At 36.6% G+C, this 27,171-nt stretch overlaps 1 protein-coding gene across 2 annotated transcripts in view; it reads left to right on the top strand.

Moving 5' to 3' along the window:
* Nucleotides 1–27,171, top strand: part of PDGFC (platelet derived growth factor C) — a 170,724-nt gene that overhangs the window by 37,206 nt on the left and 106,347 nt on the right. The gene's annotated exons all lie outside the window — the stretch shown is intronic.

Below are 27,171 nucleotides of genomic sequence, written 5' to 3'. Positions count from 1 at the left end.
GGTCCAAGGTTTCATGGGACTCAGCTTTCTAGAAGGGAGGGTCAGCCGCTTCATTTCTAATATTAACAGACTTTTATTTGTCCCTTGTCCTAGCCTCCTTGTCCCAGTTGAAATAAACAGGTGAGGCGTGATGTGCTTCGAGATTACCTAGGGCTATTTTTCCTGGGTGGTAATAGAAGAACCACCACGGACCCCCCCTCCCGCCCCCAACAAGCCAGCCCTGTAATTGTCACGTGTCTCGAAGTGTACGCACTAACCGAAGAGGTCGAGGCGATCCTGGGCAACTTAAGCCTTCGTGGATCTTTGTCTCTAATTTAAGTGTTATTCTCAGTGGAAAAACAATACTCTTTGCCCCGTTGCTTAGAAGCACACTTAACAAGTTTTTATTGTCCCTGGGCAGTTATCTTTTCAGAAGCTCTGCATTGCTCTTGGGAAGGTAACCCCAAAATATTTTAAGAACAGGAAATGTTTGTCGTTTCGCTCATAATACAAAAGAATTCGTGTGCATTGGGGAGCTGAGTCATACATCTGGTTTCAAGTTCGAAAGGTCAAAATTCTGAGGCTGTCACAGCCTTTGCTTTTACAATTCTTGTCAATTTTTCTATTCGGAATGACTTCGCTGCTTTCTTTGCTGCCCACCCACCTCCCTTCTGAAGGTAGCAAGGAAGGAAAGGTAAAATACTTTATGGGATTACTGAATAGGGAAATTAGAGCCATTATAAGGAGATAAGAAAAAAGAAGTGAGGCTGATTTCATATGTAATAAAATATAAATCTGGATTCTTTATTGCAGTTATTATCATAAGGAGGCTGAACTTTAGAATGGGATTTCATTTTTGTTTAGTTATATGACTACTGTGGTGATGCCTTATTTGAATACAATGTCTTTTAAGATGATGTAAACAATTCATCCTGTACATTGCCTCACTCCCACCAAAAAACTAATCATAGTGTTTTCTAGTCTACAAACCATTGATTGATCAGCTCCAATGTCTTATTGCCTTCATCCATCCACCTCAGGTATCTTAAGTCTCAGCTGTTCTGAAACCCTTTCAGTTCCCCATATTTGATTTTTGCATGATTTTGTACATGCTCTTCCCATTGCCAGAAATTCTTTTGCCATGTTTCTATCCCAAAAAGTCACCCAGTAAGAAGGGTGATCTATCTGGAATGTTTTCAGTTTAATCTGCTTTTGAATGAGGTTATTTTTTAACATGCAACTTTAAGAAATATTTGCATACAGATTACGTAAGTTCCCCGGTGTACCTACAACAGGGCACAGGTGAGGTAGAAATAAAAGTGTGCTTTCCAGGGTTTTAGAAATGTGAGCCTTCGGACAAAGGAATCCAGTTCGTAACCCATGTCATTTCACTTCAACCGCAAATCGAATGGCAACCATTTGATGTGCTGACATCTGGCACACCGCCGTCTGTGGACTGAGGGTTTCTCATCATTTCCATTTGTGTGGGCCTCCCACGCAGGACACATGTTCGGGGCTGTCAACACAGAAATCTTGAAAGGGCCATTTGAAAGGAGGAGAGGTAACTTGATGTGAAACCAAGTATTTAAAAATGTTATCAACTAGTCCTAATCTCCATAAGGAACTGAAGAATCAATAACCAGGGAAACTTTTCTGTTGTGCTTTGATCTGCATAAAGGTTGAACGCTAGCTCTATTTTTTTTTTAAGATGACCCAAGTTAACCCTAATTGAATAGTAGGTCATTCACTGAAGGAGGAGAAGGGGAAAGCGAAAAGATTATTGTCTCTTTGGATAATTCTTTTGTGTTTTGATGCATTCTAGAGGCCTGGAAGAATTACATGTGCAGAAGCCCTGGGGCAAAATCAGCTTGTTTATTTAACTGGAGAGTAGTTCTCTTATTCATTCATCCATTCATTCATTCATCTACTTTTTTATTTATGCTATGAAAATGTGATTGTAAGAACTATAATTTTTATATGATATGATTTTCTCTATTTTATTTCTTTTTCCCCCTTTCTTCCCCCAACTGCCATCTCATCTAAAGAGCTCAGGAGGCAGAATATATTATATTTTCATAGTTTCTAAATTTTGAACAGTGATAAATTTTCTTTGGAGATACATAGATACTTAGATATTGGGTTAACACATTATGTAGTATTTTTGTTATTATTCAGTCATTTTCTAAAGGGCTCACTGGTTTGTATGTTGTATTTTCTTGCTGTTTGTCAGTTTGCACATTTTTTAATGTCAAGTTGTTGTGGGTCTATAATTATAATGCAAGCATATTGCTGCTTCCTTGTCTATTGCTTCCAGCTGACCCTCCTATACTGTCCATCATGGATTCATGTGTTGCAATTATTTCTACTAATGTTTTTTCCTTTTCAAAGAGTTCATGCAGTCTTTGAATTGATCATTTCTTTGCCTGTTGTGCTTTCTTTTTGTTATTTTATTGACTTTCTGGCACATGTAATCACGTATTGTTAGCATGACAGTACTCTTGAGAACCACTGTAGACATAAACACTGGGTCCTTCAGTAACTATAAACTTTATTCTTATGACAAGCAATATGAGAAAAAGGGGACTCTCTAGTACACAGTGTTCTTCAAATATGGGTAAATTCTGTTCTGTGGGAGCTGTGTACTAAAACATCTTTAGAGACTACCATAAAAGGATGTTTCTTCTAGTCTCTTTAAGAAGAGCAAAAAGAAACTGGACTGGTGGATTTAAAATGAAGCCCATCTAAAGAGATGAGTGTAGAATATGGAACGGGGTGAAATGCTTTGTGGTTCATGTGTGCGCCTCTTCATTCTCTTGGTTGTTAGACCTCAGTCATTCTTCCCACAAGTGTGTCCCCTGGCACTTCACTGTTATAAACCGGAGTTTTATCTTCTCACCCAGCTTGGGTCTTTTCCGTCACCTCTATACTGACCAGTAACTAGTTCCCACTTCACAGATCCGATTGGCATGCGTACGTTTTTAGCCTTTGAAGGAAAAACCATATAGATAGATAGATGGAAAGGGTGCTGTGTGTAAAATGATCTATGATGTGGCCACATAAAACCCATTAGACAAGATAAATGAGAAGTGAATTTCTAAGTGCACAACGATTGCTCTCAGTACATTAGTACAATGGGAAAATATTTTATAAGATGGAATTGAAATGAAATAATGGCTTTTAAAATTTTTTCTTAAACCCAACCAGATATATATTTGGCACCATGGAAAGTGAATTATTTTCTTATGTGGAACACTTTCAAGATGTATTTTATGAATCTGATATTTTAGAAATAGTCACCACCTATTCCATTCATATATTTTATCATCTAGCAAATTGAAGTTTTTAAATGAACTCCAGTATTTTACTCCCTTCAGTGTCTTGTCTCTGTGGTTTTGTTCTTTAAGTCTCTCACTCTCAAAATGCATCCACTTCCTAAGTGTTTACAGGGCAAGTTCTACAAATGTGAAAAGGCTTTAAGCCCCAGCTTAAATGTGCTTTCCCGATTCAAAACCTTTTACGATTTTGCCAGGTGGAAATAATCTCTTTCTCTTCTGAGTCTTTTTTCGGTATCTCTCTTAGAACAATTACCATGGTCAATCTTTAATCTTTAATGGCTTGTAGACCCTTAATCCTTAAAAATGAAGATTAATAATGATATATTGTGAATTCCCTAGAATTCTCACCATAATTCCAAAAGTCCATTCTCTATTAAGTAAATATTGAAAGAATGGAAGAATAAGTTGACTGTGATGGCTGAGGCATATTTTACTGTAAAAGATTATATACAATAAAAGATTATTGGCATATACTTATCATTTGCAATATGAAAGTCTGTCCTTGGAATCATTTCTTCTTTACATATAATAATGCTCTTAGGTCATGTCATGTACTCTCTTGCCTTCAGATACTTCATATGCAGATGATTCCCTTATATCTAACTCTGCTTCTGATGTTTCTCTGATTCCAAACGTGTATATTTATCTATCTGTAGATATCTAATAGGCATCTTAACTCTAACATGACTAAGACCAACATGACTTTTTTCACTAGTATACTTTTCCCTGGTCTTCTTCCTTCTAGTAAAGGTACCACTGCCACTACCACAGACAGAGTTTGCTAGTGAAGGTGGTATGACAGATTCTTGACGCCACCTCTTCCCCATCCATTTTCCATTTTGCACATCTAGTACATCAGTAAGGTGGCGTTCTTTGTATCCCCCACCACGACTCCACTGCAGCAGCATACTGGATTTCTTGTTTACACTCGTGACCTCACCATTCATTTGTTTCTAACAGAGCAAATGTGCCAATGAGACTGTGTTAAGCCCGGGCTTCCTGCTTGTGTCATCCTAGGGTAACTAGAATAAATTCTAGGCATTTTATTCTCGCCTCCAGAACCCTTTGTGATTTGATTTAATACCAGTCTTCCCTTTTGCTCCAGAGAGTCTGTCTAGGTGATGCTCAATAAGCACATCAAACTAGATCCTGCTCTAGCAATTTCTTCTGTCTAGAAATTTTTACCCCGGATTCTTCTTCCCAGTGAGATTCCAGCTTAAGTATCTCCTCCATGAGGCCCCTGCCGGCCCACTCATAATAGCCTGCCCTGCCTACTTCACTATACCACCTATGTGTATTTTGTTGCCTGGGTGCTGTCCCTTCCACCAGTTGAGCCTCCCTTTCCTGCCCAGAAAAATGGGCCTTTGCATCTGTGGTTCCTCATCAGCAGATTCAGCCAATGGCAGATCAAGAATATTTGAACAAAAATGTCACGTAGTTGCTAACGTGTACCATGTGGTTAGACTTGCAACAGTTGCTTTTGTACTGAACGTGTCCAGACATTTTTCGTATTGTTCCCTAAGTAATACAGTGTAACAACTATTTACATTGTATTAGGTATTATAAGTAATCTAGAGATGATTTAACGGATGTGTATAGGGGTATGCACAAGAACCATGCCATTTTATATAACAGACTTGAGCATGTGTGGATTTTGGTATGGGTGGGGTCTTGGAACCAACCCCCCTTGGATACCGAGAGATGACTGTACTTGGGAACTGATTCTTTCTCCTTGCTCAGCTCTCAACCAATGGCTTTTAGGATTTCATATACAAGTCTTCCATACCCCCAACCCTCAGATGGGAAAGTCAGAAACACCTGTGTGTTCATTGCGTCCCAGGTTTACACAGTGGAGCTACTTGATTTCCTTGTCTTAGTTCCCCACCCTCATACTGCTGTTCCCTCCACCTTCAAAAGGAACTTTTTACCTCTAAATCCTTGTCCAAAGGTCTACCTCTGGGGGACACTTTTTTGTGGCCACCAAAGTATTCCTCTCATCTCTATCATGTCATCATTTTAACTCTCTGCATAGCACATATTTCTAGCTGGTATTTTTTTCTTGCTAGATAAAAATTAATACTTTTTCCCTACAGTAATTTAAGAAATGGGAAAGCAGGGCATTTTTCTCATGTAAGTATACCTAGCAACTAAATGACTGTCTTATATATCACAGGCACTGAAAAAATGATTGATGAAGAAATGAGTAATGCTTTTGCACAAAAAAAATAGCTCCAATTTCAAGAATGCACATGGTAGGTTAAAACTGTTCCATTGCCCGTGAATAGACACTTGACTGCACACTAATGAAGTTTTGAACTTTTATATGAACCAGCTTTGCAGAGAGGAAAAAAAAGGCTATTCATTTGGCCAATGCTTATTGAGTGGCTCTTCTATGCATTTTAAGCTAGGCTGCTTGGCTGGACCTGCCAGGTAGCATATTTAGCAGGTCCTTAAAAGAGTAATGTTTCATATTTAAACTGGTATAGTCAAGCGTGAGGGAGTATGGCAGTTTTTTGTTTTTTTTTTACAAATAAGCATCAGCAATTTCCAACTGTGCATCTTTTCTTATTTTCCTTCCTCGCCCCACAGCTGTCTGTCTTCCCATTGGTTTGTCTCACCCTGCTCACATCCATGTTTTCTGCTTTTCTGTCTTGTATCTTTTTCCAGACCATGAAAGTGCAAGAACTGATTTTTTACACCCCTTTGTCCCCTGGTTCTTGTATGTATTAGTAAATGATGAATAAATATTTGGTGGCTGATTAGATGTTATGTCTGGTGGACTGTGAGTTTATGTTGCATGGTCTTTTTTCAAAAATTCTGTAGGTTATTTTAAAAGAAACCAGTAGAAGTTGTTGGCAATTAAAATGACATTGAATAGAATTCAGAAAAAGAATCCTTGCTTTTATATTTCCTTTAAAAAGATGGCTTGAAGAAAATGGCTTTTGAACTTTCTTTGAAACTACTTCTTTGTTTATTTACAAATTAATTGCTTTCTGCAGCATTTCCCTTTAGTGCTAGTAATGAAAAGTATTTAACAATAATTAGTAACAACATCTCGTCCTGGTTTCCTGACTATTCAATGACTAAAATTGAATAGAATGGTAGTTTTCTCTTTATTATTTTTGTGCTACTTTTCTTAGCTATTTTTTTAAGGCTCAGCCTGGAGTTTGATTCATAGATTTAAAATAATCTTTATTTAGGTCTAGCTGGCATATAACTAGGAATGGTATACTGTAATTGTAGGAGAATGTGAGATGTAGACATAATGAGTTAGTAATTATATCTGTTAATGAATATGTTAATTTTCTTCATAAATTAAAATTTATATAAGGAGGACATTAATTACTCTGTAATTCTTTTGTCCATATAACATTTAAAAAATCAACAAAATACATATTTTGGGATATTTTAAACAAAAGGTTTACAAAGTCAAAACAGACAGCAGCGGCCTGGAATTACACGTCTGATGTAAAATATTACCCTTAGGGGTGTTAAAAAGCCAGAAAACTTAAAACTTGCTTTCACATTTTATCGTTAACAAAAGTGACTCTTCTAGACTGACTTTAACTTAAGCCAATATTAAGAAAAGTTAAATGGGTAGAATTTGCTATAGGGGACATTACCATGGCCTTTTATACATTTATTGAGTACATTATTTGTTACTTTTTCTGCACATTGTTGGCATGGGGTTAATAGGATATTTCTGTGCTTTTTTATTATAAGAGCACCATATTATTAAGTTAATGGAAGTAAAATTAATTCATGGTATTGCAATAATTTATTATGCTTCTGTTGAACATTTTTTAGGTCCTTGATGCTAAGATGCATGTTTTTTTATAATTTGTCATTGCTACAACTGTATTGTACCTTAGTGTTAGAATACATTTAATGTCTTTTCCTTTTTGCTTTCCTTGTGAAGTACTCATATATGCCAAGGTATATTGGAGCTTCATGGTTGCAGAGCGAAAGTTAAAATTCTCTGTGTAAAAAAGCCAACAAAAACGTGTAATTTTGAGGAGTCAGAACTTGTGATGGAAGATGGATTCCAATAGAGAAAGGGCCCCTGAAACAGTCAGAACATGACCGGAAGCTGAGAGTAAGGAATAAGACAACCAATGATAACCTCCATGGGACAGACAGTGGAGAACTTTGAGAGTCCTAAGAAATTTTAAGTTGTTTTCTGTCTGTACTTTGGTGACTCCACCTCTCTTACTTATGCCCAGGACTGACATTAAGGTCTGTGCTATAGAACAACTTTGTGCTAGTAAACAAGAAAGGAATTGTCCCCATATGTGTAGCTACAGGATGCAGGAAGGCAAGGAGAAGAGTGGGAATTGAGAATCCAATAGTCAAGTATTCAGGGTGTTACAAGGGTGAGCAAAATCAGGTTTACAGGTGTGAGTACATGAAACAGAGTTTATTATCGAATTATTATTTATTAATCATTGATGTTAACCTTTTAATGCATCCCTGTAGAAAATCAGAGAATGAGTATTTATACCCTAGCCTCAAAAATACTGAGAATGCTACTGAACTTCCTAAAATAAATGGAAAGGGGCATGTTTGGGTATTAAAGGAATGGGGTTCAAGAAGTCTGGAGAATTAGGCGTGTAGGTATGAATTTTCAAAAAGAAATGAAGAGGGGGAAAGGTCGAGGGAAGTGAGAAAAGAAAGGGAGGGGAAAAGGAAGGAAGGGAGCTCAGAGGCAAACACAAAACTAGAGAGATGTTTCCAATGTGATGCCGGGAGTGTTACATTTACAGTGACGATCCAAACTGAGTCTTTTTTAATTCTGTGATCAAAGATCATGGAATATTAAAGCTAGAAGAGTCTTTGAAGTTCATCTAGTTCAGTCCTCCCATTTTATGAAAGGGGAAAGTGATGTCTTAAGCTCTTTCCTGGTAATTCTGCGTCATATTCCAATGTTCTTTTCTTTTACTACTTATTTTTGGAAGCTTACCACTAAAACAAATAACTTAGGAAAAACACTCTCACCTTAATGCTAACAAGCCTGTTAGGGAACTCAGATACTAAAACAAATACAGATAGTTATTTCCATTGAATTGAATTTCTTTGGTTGATATTTCTAATTTTTCTGACACATAAGCTCTCTTGTCAAAATACTTCCTCCTCAGCAACACTCTTCATATTTCTCTCTCTCTCTCTCTCACACACACACACCCCTTTTTACTTCCAGAACAGTAATTATAATAATTACCAAATGATGCAATAAACTGCTAATTGTGTTAATAATGGTTTGGAGACCAGTGTGATGAACCTGGCCCAGCCTCAGCCCTTGTGGGGCTTCGGTTTAGCAGGGAACCAAAAAATGAAAATCAGTGTAATGAAGGATATGAAAAAAATGTAAGGGCTCCGAAGAAGAAACACCTGTAGGGTTATACTTGTCTCTCTAGGATTCGTCTTTCTGTGGTAGGGGGTGGTGTGACTTTGTGTATGTGTATTTTTCTGGTTCCTAATTCAGCTTCTATACAAAGTATATTTTCAGTTAAATATCATTCACAAGAATGGAATTTTGAAGGACAGATTTTTTGTTTCACCCCACCTACATTCTGGAAAATTCATTTATTTATTAATACAGTGCCTCGCATATCCAAATATTATAGCAGGCATTGAGAATACAGCATTGAACAAAATGTAACCAGGTCCACTCTTCTAGAAATTTCAATTAACTAGAAATATTTAAAAGTCACATATAATTATCACATTGTGATGTGTTACTATGACAGCAAGAAGTAGGGCAGGGACTAGTATGATGAAATGCTATGAATCTCAAAGGACAGTGATTTTCAATGTAGTCGGAAGTGTCCTTGGGCACCCGTGACTATGACTGTGTGTACCTGCAGAGGGATGGGGGAGTGAGCTGCTGTCAAAGTGAGCCAGGTGATGCAAGAAGGTGAGGGCACAGTCACAGAAGAAGACAAAGGGGGAGGAGTTTGAATCCTGGTAAAACGGTACCGGGAAGGGAGTGCTCCACATGGACCAGCAAAAAGATCTGGCTGGAAGGGGAACATTAGCGAGGGGAGAGAGGAGGAGCAAGAAGCTACAGATAAGAGTATGGAGATGAATGCATCATAGTCATTCTGTGAACGAGGAAATGTCGAGCAATGCCATTCACCGAACTACTAGGACACGCTGTCGCCTTTCTTACCTAAATTACTCAGTGGCTTCCTAGCATCTGCTGTGCTCTCTGCTTTTACTCTTGCCTACCCATTGTCTATTCTACGCACAAGGCAGATTATTTTTTAAAACAAATCAGATCATTTTACTTCTCTGTAAACCACCCAGAAGTTCTTATCACTCTTGGCCTGTGATCCAAACTCTTTTTTTGTCACCTGCCAAGCTGCCGTGAGCTTTAGAGGCCCTTGCTGACCTTCCGCCCTACTGCCACACATTCCACCTTTAGTAGTAGTCCAAGGTGGTCTCTACGCAGGCCCTTATACTCCTTGTGCTCCCTGCCTAGAAACTCTTGCCTTTTTTTAAAGATTTTATTTATTTATCTTTAGAGAGGAAGAGAAGGAGAGAAATATCAATGTATGGTTGCTTCTTGTGAGTCCCCTGCTGGGAACTGGCCTGCAACCCAGGCATGTGCCCTGACTGGGAATTGAACCCGGATCGTGTGGTTCACAGGCCTGCACTCAATCCACTGAGCTACACCAGCCAGGGCAAAACTCTTGCCTTTTCATCACTTGTGTCTCCAGCTTTAAAGGTGATCACCCAAAGGTGCACTCTAAGAGCAGTAGCTTTCTACTAGAACTTTCTGGGGTGGTAGGACTATCTGCATTCTCCAGTACCACCAGCCATATGTAGCTATCAACTTCAAAGTGACTATAGCAACTGAAAAAGTTAATTTTTAATTTTTAACTTAATTTAACTTTTATTTAAGTTTAGTCTAAAACTTACATAGCCACATGTGGCCAGTGGCTACCATGTTAGACCGCACAGTTAGACCACAGCTCTAGTTCAAGCATGCGTGGATGGGCACTGGTAGATGAAAAATGACATGGCTGTTTTCTCTCCTACCAACACTGAAAGATCTTTCTCCAACTCAAGAGAGTTAAAATAGTATATTATTTCTAAAGGGTTAGATAATCAACATCACTACTAATGTCCCCTTGTTCTATTAATAAGTGCATTAACTATTTCAATAATTATTTTAATTGTTCTGGACCTCAGCTGCCTTGTCAGTAAGGTAAATGTGCACTAATAGTCATTTGATACTATAAGGTCTTTTCCATCTCAAACATATGCATACAACAGGGTTCATTATGTTTTCCCAAATGGAAGATGAACTTAAGCGTCCACCACACCATGCACTTTCAGAATCAGAAAAAAAGCAGGAAGCTTTTGCAATTACACTTTTCATCTAAGTTGGGCGAAAGCAAATTCTTAGGCAGAACTGCTCCACACCGATAAGAAAAACTACAGGTGTGTGTGTGTGTGTGTATTTCCTTCCTTTTAAGCTTTTTTAAAGTAGCATTTATATACTCTCAAAACAGAAATACTTGCTCTAATCATTTGATAACTCTTTAAACTGGGGAACTGTGCTGATTTAAACTAATTTAAAAATTATCTTGCCCTGGCTGGTCTAGCTCAGTGGATTGAGTGCCAGCCTGTGAACCAAGGGATCACTGGTTTGATTCCCAGTCAGGGCAGATGCCTGGGTTGTGTGCCAGGTCCCCGGGGTGGAGTTTATGAGAGGCAACCACACATTCGGATTCTCTCTCTCTTTCTCCTTCTCTAACCCTCTCTCTAAAAGTAAAGAAATACAATCTTAAAAAAATTTTTCTTGACACTAAGACATTTTCCTTGAGGTAATGGAGAGAGTGTAGAATTTGGACTCAGACTCTTTTATATTCAAACACCTGTCTACTATTTTTGGTTATTGGATCAATAGCTGCACGGGTTTGTGTGTGTAGAAATGATGATGACATCAACATCACCTTTAATGAGAATTGTTCAAGGGACCAAATGAGACGATATTTAGGCAATGGACTACTTTCCTATGTAGCACATTTTTATGTGTATTAAAAATTCAAACGAAGGAAGTTGACCATGGGCTTGTATGTGAATAAGAATAGTTGTTTTTAGAGAGCTAAGATATTTTCAAATTTTAATTGAGCTTTATTCAAGTAACTCTGTCCAAATTAGTCCTCTGGACACTGTTCGAATAGCTATAGGAAATCACAGTTGACTACAGTCTTCTTCAGGTGCATGGAGGTGGCTTCTCTGTGACATTTTGCACAGAGGGGCTTAAGGGCTTGTCTGGGAAGTCAAACAGAAGTAGCATATCATCAATCACAGTGCTACTAAAATTTATTATTTTGTTTAGTGTTCTTAGGATGACAATTTCCCATGCTAATCAAATTTTGTCCATTTTACTACTTAAATTTTTTTTTAAAAGCCATACCTCTTGTGCTTCTAATGAAATGTGTTTCTGTTGTGCTGTTCTGCAGCTAGCATAGTTTTATTTATATCTTAACTCTAAACTGGCATGTCTAGATTGAAATAAAGAAATTATGTTTATATGAATTAAGATAATTGAGAGTTAAATTCTTTAATAAGTTGCCTTTAATGAGATATTGTATATTTCACCAACTAGTCTAATAATTAGAATTATGTTATGACAGTGCACTATAAATCTCTTAATATTTAATTATTTCTGTTGATATTTTATTATTGCCTTAAAGCTAAGGTTTATTTTGTGACATGAGATGTAAGAGAATGAACTCTTCAGACATTAAGAATAAAGGATGCAAAGAAGAAAAGAAACTTCCTTTCATCCATTTGAGAGTACAAAACCCCTAAACATTTGTTTCATTTCTCTAGGTACAGATTCCTAAAGGAAGTTTTAGACATACTTGGACTCTCTTTAATGTGCATTTTTAGCTTGCGTTTTGCATTATGTAATTTAACTCATACACAAGTAAATGTGTAGTTTTTGGTTTCAATTAGGTGATGGTTTACTAAAATCTGGTTCCGTGGTAAGAGCTCTCTTGCTGGCTTGCAGATGGCTGCCTTCTCACTGCGTCCTCGCATGGCCATGAAAGAGCTCTGATGTCTCCATAAGGACACTATTCTCATCATGGGGTTCCTGCTCTCATGACCTTCTCTAAACCTTGTTGCTTCCCAAAGGCCCTACCCTCAAATTGTGTCACTGAGGTTTAGGGCTTCAACATGGATTTGGGAGGAGGTACAATTCAATCCATCACACTCCCTACAAATAGGCTTCCTATTACCAGTCAGGGTCTCTTTGGAAGTGAATATAAAATTAAAGCATGTTAGATATCCTAGAAATTAACAGAAGAGCATGATTTGCTTTTAAAAGTCCCATTTTACATTGACATCTAATAATATATCTGCTACCTAAAATAAATATTATCAAATTTTACTGACATATTATATGAATATCCTTATAACTTGGGAAAATAGAGTTTTGAGCAACATATTTTTTACATGAAGATAATATAGATAATAAGTGCGTAGTAGTAAGATGATAATCTTTTAACAATTTTAATGGAAAATGAGACATAGTTAGTTGTGTTCCTTTATCAGAGCCTTTATTTTCCCCTCACTAGTTTACCTAAAAATGCTGTCCACCTTAAATAAAACATAGGTTCTAATATGGTTTGTTTGGTCAACCTGGTAAGATTATTGGGAGAAATACCAGAAGTAAACTAGGCATATGGGAAATTTACCATATAACCCTGGGCCCTCACTCACTTACACTTCATTGAAGAAAATAGGTTTCTGAACATATATCTCCCTGAAGTTGAGCCGAAATATGATACATGACAAAAACAATGCATGCTCTTAATGTTTACAGGGCACATGCCATTTGTAGGGTGTGTATGCATTATGGAATAGCTATGCTGATGGATTTAGGGATGGATTACCACCCATTGTTTTCAATGGAGAGAATAAATGCATAAAATAAAGTGTGAACGAGTATCTGATGCCTACAGCTTGGTGAATTTTTGCACATATACCCCCAGTCAGGCAAAGCTTACCTCTACTCTGACCATCACTTTGACCCTATTACTATTGATTATTTTTGTTTTTCCTTGAACTTCTAACAAATGGAAACATATATTAATCCACTATTTAAATGTCAATAAAATACATTTTAATGTTTCAACTTTGAAATTATTGAATTGGACTTAATTATTAATACATACCTTTAAAAATTTCCCCTAAATGATGTGGACATATTATGTGTACAGGAAGAGGTAATCATGGAAAGTTTTATAATTCTGGGTGCTGATAAATATTGCTTTATGTCAGTCATTTCAGAGAATTGGGCAAGTTTTTATCCCTTCCATTGTTAGTATATAAAATATTTTTTTCTATTTAAGTAATACATTTGACGAAAAATTTAAATTTATAGATGTGCAATGTAATTATGGAAATGTATTTACATATATTCTAATATTTCAGTTTTCATTTGTTACATACCATAATCACTAAGTAAAGTCAAGTCATCGATGCTAGAATTTTGAACCAATTTTTATATAGTCATTTATATTATTAGCATGTTTTTATGGAATAAATTAGGAATTTATTTAAATTACATAAGATTTTTTTAAAAGAAATTGTTAATGCAGGCTGTTTTGTTTCCTTCTAGAATAAAGTTTTCTACCAGGTTTTTGATATATATATATTAAAAAGCTGTTTGTATTCATTGTATTTTTAAATAAAAATTATAATCCTCAACAGATTAAAATTGCCTGAAGTGACTTTAGAAGTGACTTTAAAAAATACATATCAAACCCAGCATTTGAACTGGTATCCATGAGTCTATACTGATACAAACAAATATAAATAAATGATTGAATAAATAAATAAATGAGAAGAATACACACATTTTCTGTGTGGAAGAAATCCAATAATTTATAGAGTTTGCCCTAGAAGAGTTGAAATGTAACACCTCAGTTCTTAAGTGTGAGCTGTGGATCATAACTCTCTTCCAAAGAATACAGTAAAAAGGGGAGAAAGAATAATTTTAGGTGTAGAAATTTGGCACATACTATCTTAGCCAGGTGACCAAGAATAACATCAACAGTAGTAAGTCATGTTGATAACATGTGTTCTTCATATGATGTAATAAGAATGGCATTTTCTTCTGTAGTCTTGTTCCTCAAAATTCTTAACCCCAGTCTAATTATGAGGAAAATCTCAGGCAAATCTCTATTGAGGGACATTCAACAAATACCTCAGAACTCTCAAGAGCATCAAGAAAGAAAGCAAAAGAAAGAAAGAAAAAGAGACAGAGAGAGAGAAGGAAGGAGGGAGAGAGTGGGAGGGAGGGAGAGAGAGAGAAAAGAGAAAGAAAAAAGAAGAAAGAAAGAAAGAAAGAAAGAAAGAAAGAAAGAAAGAAAGAAAGAAAGAAAGAAAGAAAGAAAGAAGCAGGGAGGGAGGGAGGGAGGGAGGAAGGAAGGAAGGAAGGAAGGAAGGAAGGAAGGAAGAAAGAAAAGAACATTGAGAAATTACCACAGTAAAGAGAAGTCTAAGGTAATATAGTGACTAAATGTAGATGTGATATCCTAGAACAGAAAAAGGAATTTATGTAATCTAACTTTAAGAATAAAATATTGACATTAGTTAATAATAATGAATCAATATTGGTTCATTAATTATGATAGATATACCATAGCAATGGGAAGAAGTTAATGATAGAGAAAAACGTTTAAGGTTCTTAGGTACTCTGTAGTATTTTCGCAGTTTATCTGTAAATCTCAATCTTTTCTTAAATGCAAGTTTACTTAAAAATGACATGTGAGCACATGTAATTGAGGAAATAATCCCAGTTGCCAAATTTCACTGAGCTGTGAGTGAAGCCCATTGCATGCCCCGCTTCCTCACCTTGAGACTCCCTCGGAACAGCGCCCAAGAGAGCCAGAAACCTGTCTGCAGAGAGGAAATTATAAGAGCTTTATGAATCAGAAGCCTATTTCCACTTTAATTATATCCGCAAACTTCAAAGATAAACCTTTGTCCATGCTCAGAACATTTTAAAAGTACATCATAAATCTTTTTTTTAATTGTCCCCCTAAGCTACCTTCCAAGAATTCCTAATTACAACTCAGTGAAAAACCAGGAAGTCAACCCCCATTACTCATCTGTCTACTCCGAAGATTATAGTTTTACATTCCACTGCATCACATGTTTTACAAGTGATTATAAAAAATACAGTAAATCAAAGGGAGAAAGTGATTAGTCCTACTTTACATGACACAGAAGTATAGGCCAAACCACCCGTCACCATGAGGCAGAAACATTCTAGAGTTTTAAGTATGGAAATTGAAATTGAATTTCAATGATAATCTTTAACAATGAGTATTACTTTAATGAAAAGAGGGGCAAAAAAAGGCTTAAACTTACCAGTTTTCAAAATCTAAAACATTCATCAAAGTAAGCAATATTTGGAAGTGTTTGTATTGTATTGTAGCGTTTTTTATTTGTTTTTGAAATCTCCAGCCTTAAAACTCCAGAAGTGCCAAAATGTAAAATGTATTTTATGTATATATTACATGTGCACATACAAATGTAAACATACATATGTATAGATTCTAATTGTATATCTTCATATATACGTATGCACAGACACCACTCCCAACACAAGTAGACAAAAGAGGGAGCATCTTTCTCCCAGTAACACTGAGTTTTGTGTATTACCTTTGGTCACTGACACATTTGTCTACTGGATATGTAAGGTGAGGAGAATGTGTGTTTGAAGTGATGATCTGTAGTGTATTGAGTGTGAGCCCACATGGGACAATTACATTCTTTTATTCTATTATCCAGATAGAATGTATAATTTGAATACCCCTTGGGTAATACAGAAAGGCATTTCCAACGTAATTAAAAATGATGCTGAGCTCTTCAAACTCTAAATAAATTTGCCTGGTATCTGGATAAATAGTATTTTTTCGGTAAGAATCAGGTTGGATGCAGATATTTCTAAATAGTTCATGGAGAGGGGAGAATTAGATACAGAGTGTTTACTCCAAGTTAAGCTACTTGATAATTTAGAAGATCTATTTTTCTGTTCTATCCCGAGTTGGAGTGGAAGTCTGTTATTTTAGATGGCATAAGAAGTATTTTATCTCCCCTTCAATTTTTTAAAAAAAATTTCAATTACAGTTGATATTCAATATTACTTTACACTAGAATAAGAAGCTTTTGCTGTCTTAGACTCAGGTATGGATCCTGGCTCTGGTACTTGAACCTCTTTATTATTCAAATAAATTTTACTAATCTCTTTGAGTCACATTTCAGTTACACATTAGCAGATTATGGGTAGCTATCTTATCTTTGGGAAACAAAATAAACAAACGATTCTGTGAAATACCTTAGCAGGGTGTCTGGCACATAGCAGGAATTCAAGAACAATACTGGAACCACTGAGGGGTTTTGTGAGGATTCAATGAAGTCATCAATGTAAAATATCTAAAACAGTGTCTTGCATATGGGAGACACTCCAAGGAGGATCTTCGTTATTCAGCAGGAGTTCTCAGATTGCTGGGTTTTTATTCTCCAAGACATTATGATGGATTCATTCAATGAAGCTTGAAGGTTGTATTTGAAATCACTGTTTATTTCTGCTTCTAAGCCTGCTCCTAGACTTTGCTAGCTCCCGTGTCTTGATCCTTTTATATTTTTCATTTTTGTGTAAAGGAGGCAGAGAATCTGACGCAGCGAGCACCACAGGGCCCAGACACTGCTGCTAAACTGTGGGAATTTAAGCCAGGCTGATTTTCCTCTTCCAGCATACTATTTGCTTTAAAGATAATTTTCTTTTTAAGAGATGGTCTCTAGGTAATTTTCTTTTTTAACTCATGGTTTTTATTCAGCAAATATTTATTTGTTATCTATTATACCAGCAATTCCACATTGAAAAGCACAGATAAATGCTCTCATTGAGCTCCTGCCAGGGGGATAAGCAACCAATAAACGTAAGTGTAGATAAGTCGGGTTGTGAGGGGAGCCGAGAAGGAAAATAAAGCCAGAGTAACAGATTAGAGAACAAGATAGGTAAACTGGTCTGCAGGTGCTATTTTAGTATCCCAGGAAGTCCTTTCGAGGAGGGATGTTTGAGCTACAGGTTGGAAATGATAGTTGGAATTACTCTAAAACACATGCACACACAGATGGAATTTTCTGAAAGCTTGTTTATATCTTCTAAAGTTTACGCCACACAAAACTTAAGAAGAATTAATTTTTACTTGGATCTAATATATGAGGGAGGGAGTGTGTCAAGAAGTGGGTATATGGTGTCTATTTTTACTACGTAAATTATGAATTTTTCTGGGCAAGGGAACTAATAAGTGAAGGGCATTTTCCGTGTGTTATTTTATTTAATGTCCACAATGGTTTAAAAAGGTATAATTAGTCCTGTTTTAAAGGCAGTAGCAACTCAGTAACGTTAAGTGATTAGCCTAGAGTCACTATTAATGGATGATGGGACAGCATTTCAATCATGATCTCTTTCATTTACATGAGCTTTCATCTGTGACTTCACGTGATAAATTAGGGGCACTGCAGGGAGGAAAACATGTCAGTTGATGAGGAACTCAGTGCTCTTTTCAGATAAAAAATAATGACCCTCCTCTGGCTTCACCATCCAATTTAAATTCAAATTAAATTCAGTTTTACATGTAAATTATCCATTGGGATGTCATTGCAACAGAATGACAGTTAAGTTCCCTTTCATTTACAAAACTTATTGTTACATTTTTGATAGTTACTTTAAGTGACCTGGTTTTGAATTACTAACAAAGAATGATTGAGTCAGAGTTCTTAAAGGTAAGTATCACTTTGGACATAAAATCACACTAGTGAGATTAAAATGGGCTTAAAAGACTTCCATCATCTTTGAGCTTCACCTTACTTTCCTTTCTCTTCCTGCCAAACCTAATGTAATTGTTTATTTTCTCTGCCTATACTTTAAAATTAATCTTGAAATTATGTCAAGAGATTCTCCTGCGTTTTTTATCTTCCAGAAATTAATTGTCTAATCTGGTCGCTGAATTTGGTAAGGCTCACTATTTTGCGCACTTGGATCTGTTTCTATTCCTGATAATTTGACAAGCATACTGTCTTGAATTGCCATGTTTATCCAATTAATTTTATCGCTCAGAATTCATTTTTCATTGTTGAGTCACTTTCGTTCTTAATATTTGCTTCTGAACTTGCAGTACGTTATTTTTTAGTTTTATATTTGGATGTATTTTCTACTATTCACAGGCAAAAACTTCTGTCAGGTTTACTTGCTAGAATGTATTATGTGTGGTATGTATAGATATGAAGGAAGTACATAATTTTACTATCTGGGGACATTGTAAATTTTTGTAATAATCTCATCACTTTTGCTTCCTTTGGTCCTCTCCTTCTTTGTGTGTGTGTGTGCGCGTGTGTGTTTTCACTGAGTATGTGTCTCTCTAGTCTGACTTAAATGTATGTGTACATGGGATTATAAGGCAGTAGCGCATTGTACTGGTTTGGTTTTGTTTGTTTGTAATTATGATAGATCTAACCTGAGCATGTATAAATGCCAAAGAGAAGAAATTTCCTGGAAAATAAAATTACCTTCGAAATTAAGAAGGATTGGATATTACTGATATCAAGAAGAATGGGAGGGAACGTAGATTATCCTGAGCTTGGGTAGAGGAACTTCACCTTGAGTAGAGAAACAAATGCTTCTTCCTCTGGAGTGAAAAGGAAAGAGGAAACGTAAGTTGCAGAAGGAGATAATCTTGTGAAAAAGTGGAAGAGAGTGAGCAAGGAATATGGAGGCTAGAAGGGTTTTTTTTGTACTTCCTATCTCACATAGAGGTCTGTACATTTAGAGAGTTCTTTATTACTGGAGAGGGGTATTGACTGGGTTTCTTTATTGTAGATATTAAATTATACTTCTTATAAAGTGAATGCCAAAAGTGATGCCATCGTTTTAGCAGATGGTCGATAGACACATTGTTAGTGTCTTGGCTCAATTTCAATTCTTAATAGACCTTTCTTCCAAAAAAATTGAAATATTTCCAGATACGGTTGGTGCTGGATGGTACTTGAAGCTTGCACGGTTTTCTCCTGAAGCGTCGTTCAGTGGCTGCTCTTAATTTTGTGGGCTTTATGTATCTGGATGGTTGAATTACTTTCTGCCTTCTCACTACTTCGGTTGCTATAGTTACTTGCCATTCACATAGCACAGTGGAATCTGCATGGTTTTCTTTGTATTTTCACCTCTTAATGCATACTTAATGTGTTACCCGCATCCCTTTTCCAAAATATGTAGCTGACATTTTGATTTGTTCATATTCAGTATTGCATCAATCTATTAATTACAATTTACTAACTTAAAATTGTGATAAAAGTTTGGTTATGTTGGGAGTGGTAACTATGATTTAGGACTGAAGGGATTTGCGTCAAATGACATTTCTCTTTACTGTCCAACCTGTGGGCCTTTGTGGCCAGGAGCATGTAAAACTCTTTGGTCCTTGGGTTCCTAACCTGTAAAATGTAGATAGTGCTTACCTCTTCAGTTGTTTGGGAGATAAAGGAGAATGTATGAAATCACCCAGCACTCCTCCAGTCGCTGATCCTCATAAACTTTGAGAAAACAATGATTTTCATTTCCAGTCTTTAGATACTCTAGAGTTATTAAGAATATTTGAGTTATGCTAATAAAGATTAAATTATACCCTCCATATTTCCAATTGTGTATTTGGTAAAAAGGTACCAAATATTTGGTGTATTAATTGTTTTGGTTAATATATAATTAACTAGAATTCCTTAATCCTGATATTAAGTTTTTATTATTATTCATTTTCTTTGTAATCTGCAATTAAAATGCTATAATCATTTCTAATCTTACATAATTTTTGTAGAGATCAACCTAAGTTACCTTCTTTTTAATTGCAGGCAATAAAAATGGATTAATTTTTACTGTTGATGATTCATAATTGGATGTAGTTTCATATTAGTTTGTGGGCAGAATTAGTAAAATGCTCTGAAAATTTCTGAGGTTCACATATGTAGTTGTGAATATTAGAGAGAAAATTATGTAACCTTTAGTATGTTTTATATTAATGCTTTTAAAATACAGTATTTATATATTTTTACTGAGTAATAAAACTCACAAGTATTACTGAGTAGTAATAACCAGAGAAGTTTGATTGAAAAATATGGGAATGGACTAAACTGAGTGAAGACCCTATTACTTGGTTTTTGTTCATTTTTCTGTTAACTTTTCAGACAAAACTTCTGCCTTCTGGCTTGTTAACAACAGAGCCCTTTCAGCTTCCTATCTGATGAAACCCCAGTTACTCTACAATCTCATGCTATCAGTTTTATCTTCTATTTAATGATTCTCTGTTTACAACCTGCCTCTGAAGTGGAGAATTAATCAGCTTTGAATACAAGATTTTGGAGGATGAATTATTCATATATATTTTCTGAGATTTATTGATTAGCTGATGAATTTTTAAAAATGCATGTTTAAATACCTACTGTGTACATTGCAGTAATGATGAGGCCATCCTTCCTGGAGAAGACTATCCGCCAGGCCCAGAACTATCACATTCTCTTTCAGTGGTCTATGACACCTTTATGGAGCATCTTAAATCCTAGGTTTTAGCTTGGATTTGGGGGAAGAACCAGATAATTAAGGTGCCCAGTTAGGAAGTTAGAGTGATAATCCAATTTATGAGATGTTTACACTGTATACTTAGACTATTATTTGCCTACTTATTTCTCAAAAGATTTTTAGATAGCCTTCAATAAAAAAAGTCAAAATTACCTATTAAAGTAAAATACAGACTACGAAAAGTATAAAGGGGGAAATTAACACAACAAAATTGTCGCTAATATATTTATGGCAATAAAGTAATACATTTGGCCATGGCATAATAGTTGTGAATAAATGCTTAATTAGTTATTGTTTTTGAGCACCTTTTACATACATGGCTCCTTGGAAGATATTAAGAATAAAAGGTGAATTGACACAGATGTAGTTGGGAACCTCAGGAAACATACCATCTAAGTAGAGGCCTTAAGAGAATAAAAACCATTAGAGAGAAAACTATGTAACCTTTAGTATGTTTTATATGAATGCTTTTAAAATACAGTATTTATGTATTTTTATTGAGTTCTTTTTTATATCAAAGATGTTAAAACACTTTGAGTCTCTAAATTATACTTGTTTGGCTTCGCTCCTACAATTTCTTAGTGTGCCTCATTGCCGAGCAACCAAGCTTAGAATCCAACAGAGCAGCAAGCGCGGTGATTGTTCCCACTGTTGCTTCACCAAGGATTTTTTTTAATGGTGACAAATGATTTCACAAATAGATCTAATAGAGGTTTGTTTTGTTTTTTTAATTTCTTGTACCCATAGAGGCATTCTCGCTATGCATCACAGGACGGAGGGTTAAACCATGTATCGCTACTGCATGATGCAGTGAGCAGAATAACTGGTTTTTACATTAACAAACTTCAACTGTCTTCTTCTCTTAATTTTCCCCTTCAAAATTCTTTCATTGACTTGGGAAATATTTTAAAAGAATTATGACAAATGAACGCTGTCATTTCCAGGAGGACAGTATTGCAATACAAAATACTGAGAAAGTATGTTATAATGTCCTTTTAACACACGTCTGATGTTACCTAATACATCTGGGTGGTGGCATGAGTAGGAAGGACTTGGGCAAGCGCGTGACAGGTACCTGTGGTGAGGTTCGCTCCTCGGCCCTTGGTGGGAAGCTCAGATGCACTAGACACACCAGCGAGTTCAGAGCCCTGCTCTGGAGCGGACGCGGTAAGTAAGCCCCTGGAGCGCCAGCCATGGAGTGCTCTGATTGTTCGCAAACGTTGCTGCTGTCCAGCGTGTGTGTGCGGTTCAGTTTATGTCATTGGAGTCATCATCTGCTGAGAACTGATCAATTCAGCTGAAACCCTTTGGTTGAATACTTCATTATGGAATCCCTGTAATAAAAGCATGTTTATCTTTCCATCCGTACTTCAGTTTGTTATTTATTAACAGTTTTCTCCAACGTCCCCTACCGTAATAGTCCCTTGAGATTTTTATATCCTTTTTAGGGCCTTCAGTTTACTGTGTACCACAGATGAGACAGTATTCTGTTATGATTATGTTTTGTTTTTTGAGACTTATGCTAAGAGAAATGATGGTGCCATCAGAGAAAATTAAATCCTAATAAAAAACTAAAACAAAATTTAAAAATAAACCCTGTCTAAGAACTCCTTCTAGGGAGGAGACCATTAAGTCTGGTTTAAGTGTGTTGCATTATAGTTGCTGGCAGGACTTCAAAGCTCGGGAGAAACACGTATCTTTTTTGTTAATTGTGCCTCAACCAGGGTCTAATTTACTTAAAGAGAGTCTATCATCATTGTCACAATATCTGCCACTATTGATGTCTCGGTAGTTTCTGGCATTCACTGGCCCTTTTGTGTGTGTGTTTTTTATTTGTTTTATGAGCTATTATTTCCCTTATGTTATAAATAAGGAGCTTCAAGTTCAGGGATTATAACTGTTCCTGGGTATAGAGCTGGTGGAGCTAGTATTGAGCCTAGTCTTGGCTGTGTTCAGAGCTCGTACAGGACTTTCAAATCCCCACAGTCGGTGCTGGTTTGTAGCCAACCAGCAGGAACTCCGTGTCTAGGTAAATGCAACCTTCTACTCATCCTGACAGTGGCATTTAGAATAACAGTATTAGTTTCTGTTTGTGTCCAAAATGATAAATTATTAACTGCTTTAGTGTGCATTGATGTAGGTAGGACATTCATTTTTAGTGAGAAATGATTGAAATTTTAATTGAAGGTTTTTTCTTTGGTGTAAATAAATGGTGACTTATTCAGCCCATGAAGCCAGCTACCTTCAGTCATCCCCATGCTGGAGAAGGGAGGAGGGTCTATATTGTTTGTCTCTATGGGCACTTCACTTATTTGACTGAACACTACCAAAGTCTGCTGAAAGGTTAATCTGAGGTCATTTCAATTTGCCTTTGGTTCCTGGCCAGGTGGAAATCACTATTCCTAATGGAATGGTGACTGTGAGCAGTAATGTCATAAGACATTGAGGGTACTGTCCCTGGCTTTGCTAATCCTCAGTGAAAAATGTGATATATATATATATGCATATATATCACCAAATGCCAATAGGTGGGCATACAGAGAATTGAATCTATGTATGTGTTACAGAAAAATGTAAGCATTGAAATAATGCATTTAAGAGATATTAGATTTATAAAAATTATTTTTTAAATTTATATTTGCTCTTATGTTGCTTTAGCAGCATTTACATGCAACATTAGATAGTTTAATAACTTTGTTTTTTTTACATCAGCTAAATTAGTTAACAAGTTTGGAGGGCATATATTTTCTTTGCATCAAAAAATGAGTAACAAAGGCTGAATAACCTTGCTCCTACTTTAAGATCTCAGTTTAGTGACAGAGGCAGACAGAAGTGAGTGGGTGGGCATTGGTGGCATGGGAAAGAAGTCTTAACTCTCAGTAACAAATACATAAGATGAGGGGCAGGGGACTACTTAGGAAGGACTTTGGGGGAAGACTGAGACTTCAGCTTGGTCTGCAAGGTGAAAAGGAATGACTTAGGTGGAAAAGGACATTCCAAACAGAGGCAGCAACATGTGTCAATTGCTGACTCAGTGTCGCCAGAGATTAGGGGGTCATGGTAAGTTGCCTGTGTTGGAATGATGGGTGCAGGGGGTGGACCATCACTTGCAGATGGGCAGAACCTCAAACCTGCTGGAGGAACATGCTGTTCCTTGCAGTGGGCAATGCCCCTGCCTGCCTGGTCTCTCCCATCCCACGTCTGGAAGAATGTGCAGGCTCCTCCTCTTCCTTAATGATCAGGTTCCTGGCTGCTTATCTTAGTGCCACCCCATGGGTCACTACTTCTAACTGACACCCCCCCTTCCTCTATGTTACGGTCACCTCACTGGACACATGTAGCTTCCAGAGTAGTGACCAGCCTCCTTGTTATCCCAGAAGCTAACAAAAGATAGAACACTCAACATGTATTAACTCAGACTTCCTGTTTAGGTAAAAAAATTAATAACTTAAAATAATAATCAGCGAATCAATCAAATAACCAAGAAAACCCACGTGCCTACTTCCAGATACCATATACTTTTTCCTCCAGTGCTTGGATCATTCCACCTTTAAAAATAATCACTATTTGCATACAGCTTTTTTAAACCTCTGGATACAGACCTTGCAAGGCTCTGTTTAAATAGGACGCCTGAAATAGATTCCATTCATAGAGAAAGCCAGTTGGCTGCTGTTGAAAATCAGGCATATGCCAAGATTAGAGAAAAAACAAAATAACTGTAAGCTTCGGATCTCCTTTTAGTTTTGGAGTATGACATTTTAAGTTGGACCTTTCCAATCTGTGGAGTTGTGTGGACTGTGATTCTCTCAGCCTAAGTGATCGTGCCCATGAATGAGAGTCCAGTTTTACAGGTGAACTCCGAGTGATGATATGGTGGACATCTGCACAGGTGATGGTGAATGTTATAGGCAGTGTGGCAATTAAAAATATAGGCTTTGAAAGTTACATCAGTTGTAAACCCAGTTTTTAACACTTGGGCAAATTACTTAACTCTACTAAGCCTAAGTGTTCTTGTATGCATAGTGGCAATAATATCAGTTGTTCTCAATAATTTAGGGGCACGGGATTAGATGACATTGTGTGTCTGGGAAAGTTTAAAATACAATATAAATTAGATTGGATGTATACTATGAAGTTATGATGCTTAGAGAAACTGCTAGTTCTATATGTAAGATTTTGTAGTCACCAATGGGTATTTGCATTAAAAAGGTGAGAAAAAAATAGTAACTATGAATAGAGTTAAGTATTCATGGTTGAGGGGAGGATAGGTCTTTGTCTGGGCAGGAAAACTAGATTTCTGCAGATAATAGCCTTGAGTGAGAAATGAGAGGTTTGCAGTCATCCAGAATAATGAGTGTCTGAATCCTACCTACATCACACAGTAGTAGACGCCCAATGNGCAAATTACTTAACTCTACTAAGCCTAAGTATTCTTGTATGCATAGTGGCAATAATATCAGTTGTTCTCAATAATTTAGGGGCACGGGATTAGATGACATTGTGTGTAGTTCTATGTGTAAGATTTTGTAGTCACCAATGGGTATTTGCATTAAAAAGGTGAGAAAAAATAGTAACTATGAATAGAGTTAAGTATTCATGGTTGAGGGGAGGATAGGTCTTTGTCTGGGCAGGAAAACTAGATTTCTGCAGATAATAGCCTTGAGTGAGAAATGAGAGGTTTGCAGTCATCCAGAATAATGAGTGTCTGAATCCTACCTACATCACACAGTAGTAGACGCCCAATGTGTTTATTCTCTCTGAGTTTTGAGGGAAGTTCACAAAGAAATCAATATACGCCATAAAGTTCAACATTAGACTACCCCAAGACAATAACTCAAGGCATTTAAACAGACTGACTTTGAAAAGGGTTTTTATTTTTCCTCAAGCATGTAGTTCTTGGTTAAATGGTTCCCTCTCTAATTATATTAGAACTGTATGTGCCCTTCCAACATATTGGAAATACTTAATGTAGGCGGGTCCCAATGATTCACACACCAACTGGTAAAGAATACAAAATTGAGCAAAAATAACTATACAGTATTGGTGTGTATGGGGAGAGATGGGGAATATTGGAGGAAAATGAATGAAACACTAAGAAAGAATGATGTGAACTGCAAGAAAAAAAGACGAAGCAAGAGTGAATGTTGTGAGAAGAAATCAAAGTGATAGATTAAAAAAAATCAATAAAAAAGTTAGTTAGAACATGCAGGGAGGGGGCTTCTAAGGAAAGGTTCCTGGGTGATGGACCAAGAAGGAGGAAAAACATAATGCGGTAGGTGGTATTTTGATCTTAAGCCTACTTTTATGAAGGGATTTATAATCAGAACAGATTTTGTTTTCTTAAGGCAGCTCACAAACTAAATTAAATTACATATATATTTGTATAGTATAAATATGCACACAAAATGGATTTATAAAACAGTGTTTGTGTAGCTGCCATTTAACTAATTGCAACCTTAATGACACATCACAGTGACACACACACACACACACACACACACACATATGTTTTTTCTCTAAATACTGGGTGAGGGCAATGTTTCTGTAAATCCATAATGAAGGAGACAATATACACGGTGGGGCCAAAGTAGGTATATAGTTGTTCATATGGAAAATAATAAAACAATGTATAAATCATAATACACAAATCAACTGTGTTTTGTGTACTCACAGCTGTAAACCTACTTTGGTCCCACCCTGACCCCTGGGGCAGAAGGAGCAGGGCTGCATTTTCATTACTGCTCTGATAGGGGAAAGGAATACTCCTGTTGACCAGGTCAGGGGCCTCTCCCTGGGTCCCTCCATGGGGTGCCGTGAATTTAAACTATTGTACCCTCTTAGGACTTTCTGATCTGTAGTGCACATTACGCATGATAAAGATCTTTGCATTTCCTGTTGATATCTTTCAAGAGGAGATTTATAGAACGGTATTATTTGGAAGGGAGATTCCTGTTAGAAAGCTGTCGAGCGCTTACAGGAATGGGTTGTCAGTTTCCGCTCCCTCAACCAGTTTCATCTTGAACACAGTTTGCCTAGTCTTGTCCTGTCATCAGCATGGGCTCCTACATTTTCTTTAACAGTTGATTGATTTCTTTTTGTGTTTTGAAGAATTTTATTACCTTTGTGACATCGTCAGTTAACCCATTAATGAGAGTTAAAATGTGTGACCTTAGATGAAGTAGTAATCTTGAATTTAAT

Source organism: Sturnira hondurensis, unplaced genomic scaffold (genome assembly GCF_014824575.4).
Source record: "Sturnira hondurensis isolate 20B ecotype Veracruz unplaced genomic scaffold, ASM1482457v3 Scaffold0010128, whole genome shotgun sequence".
Classification (NCBI taxonomy): domain Eukaryota; kingdom Metazoa; phylum Chordata; class Mammalia; order Chiroptera; family Phyllostomidae; genus Sturnira; species Sturnira hondurensis.
The sequence above is the reverse complement of the archived record's forward strand: the minus strand, read 5'-3'. Positions and strand labels throughout refer to the sequence as shown.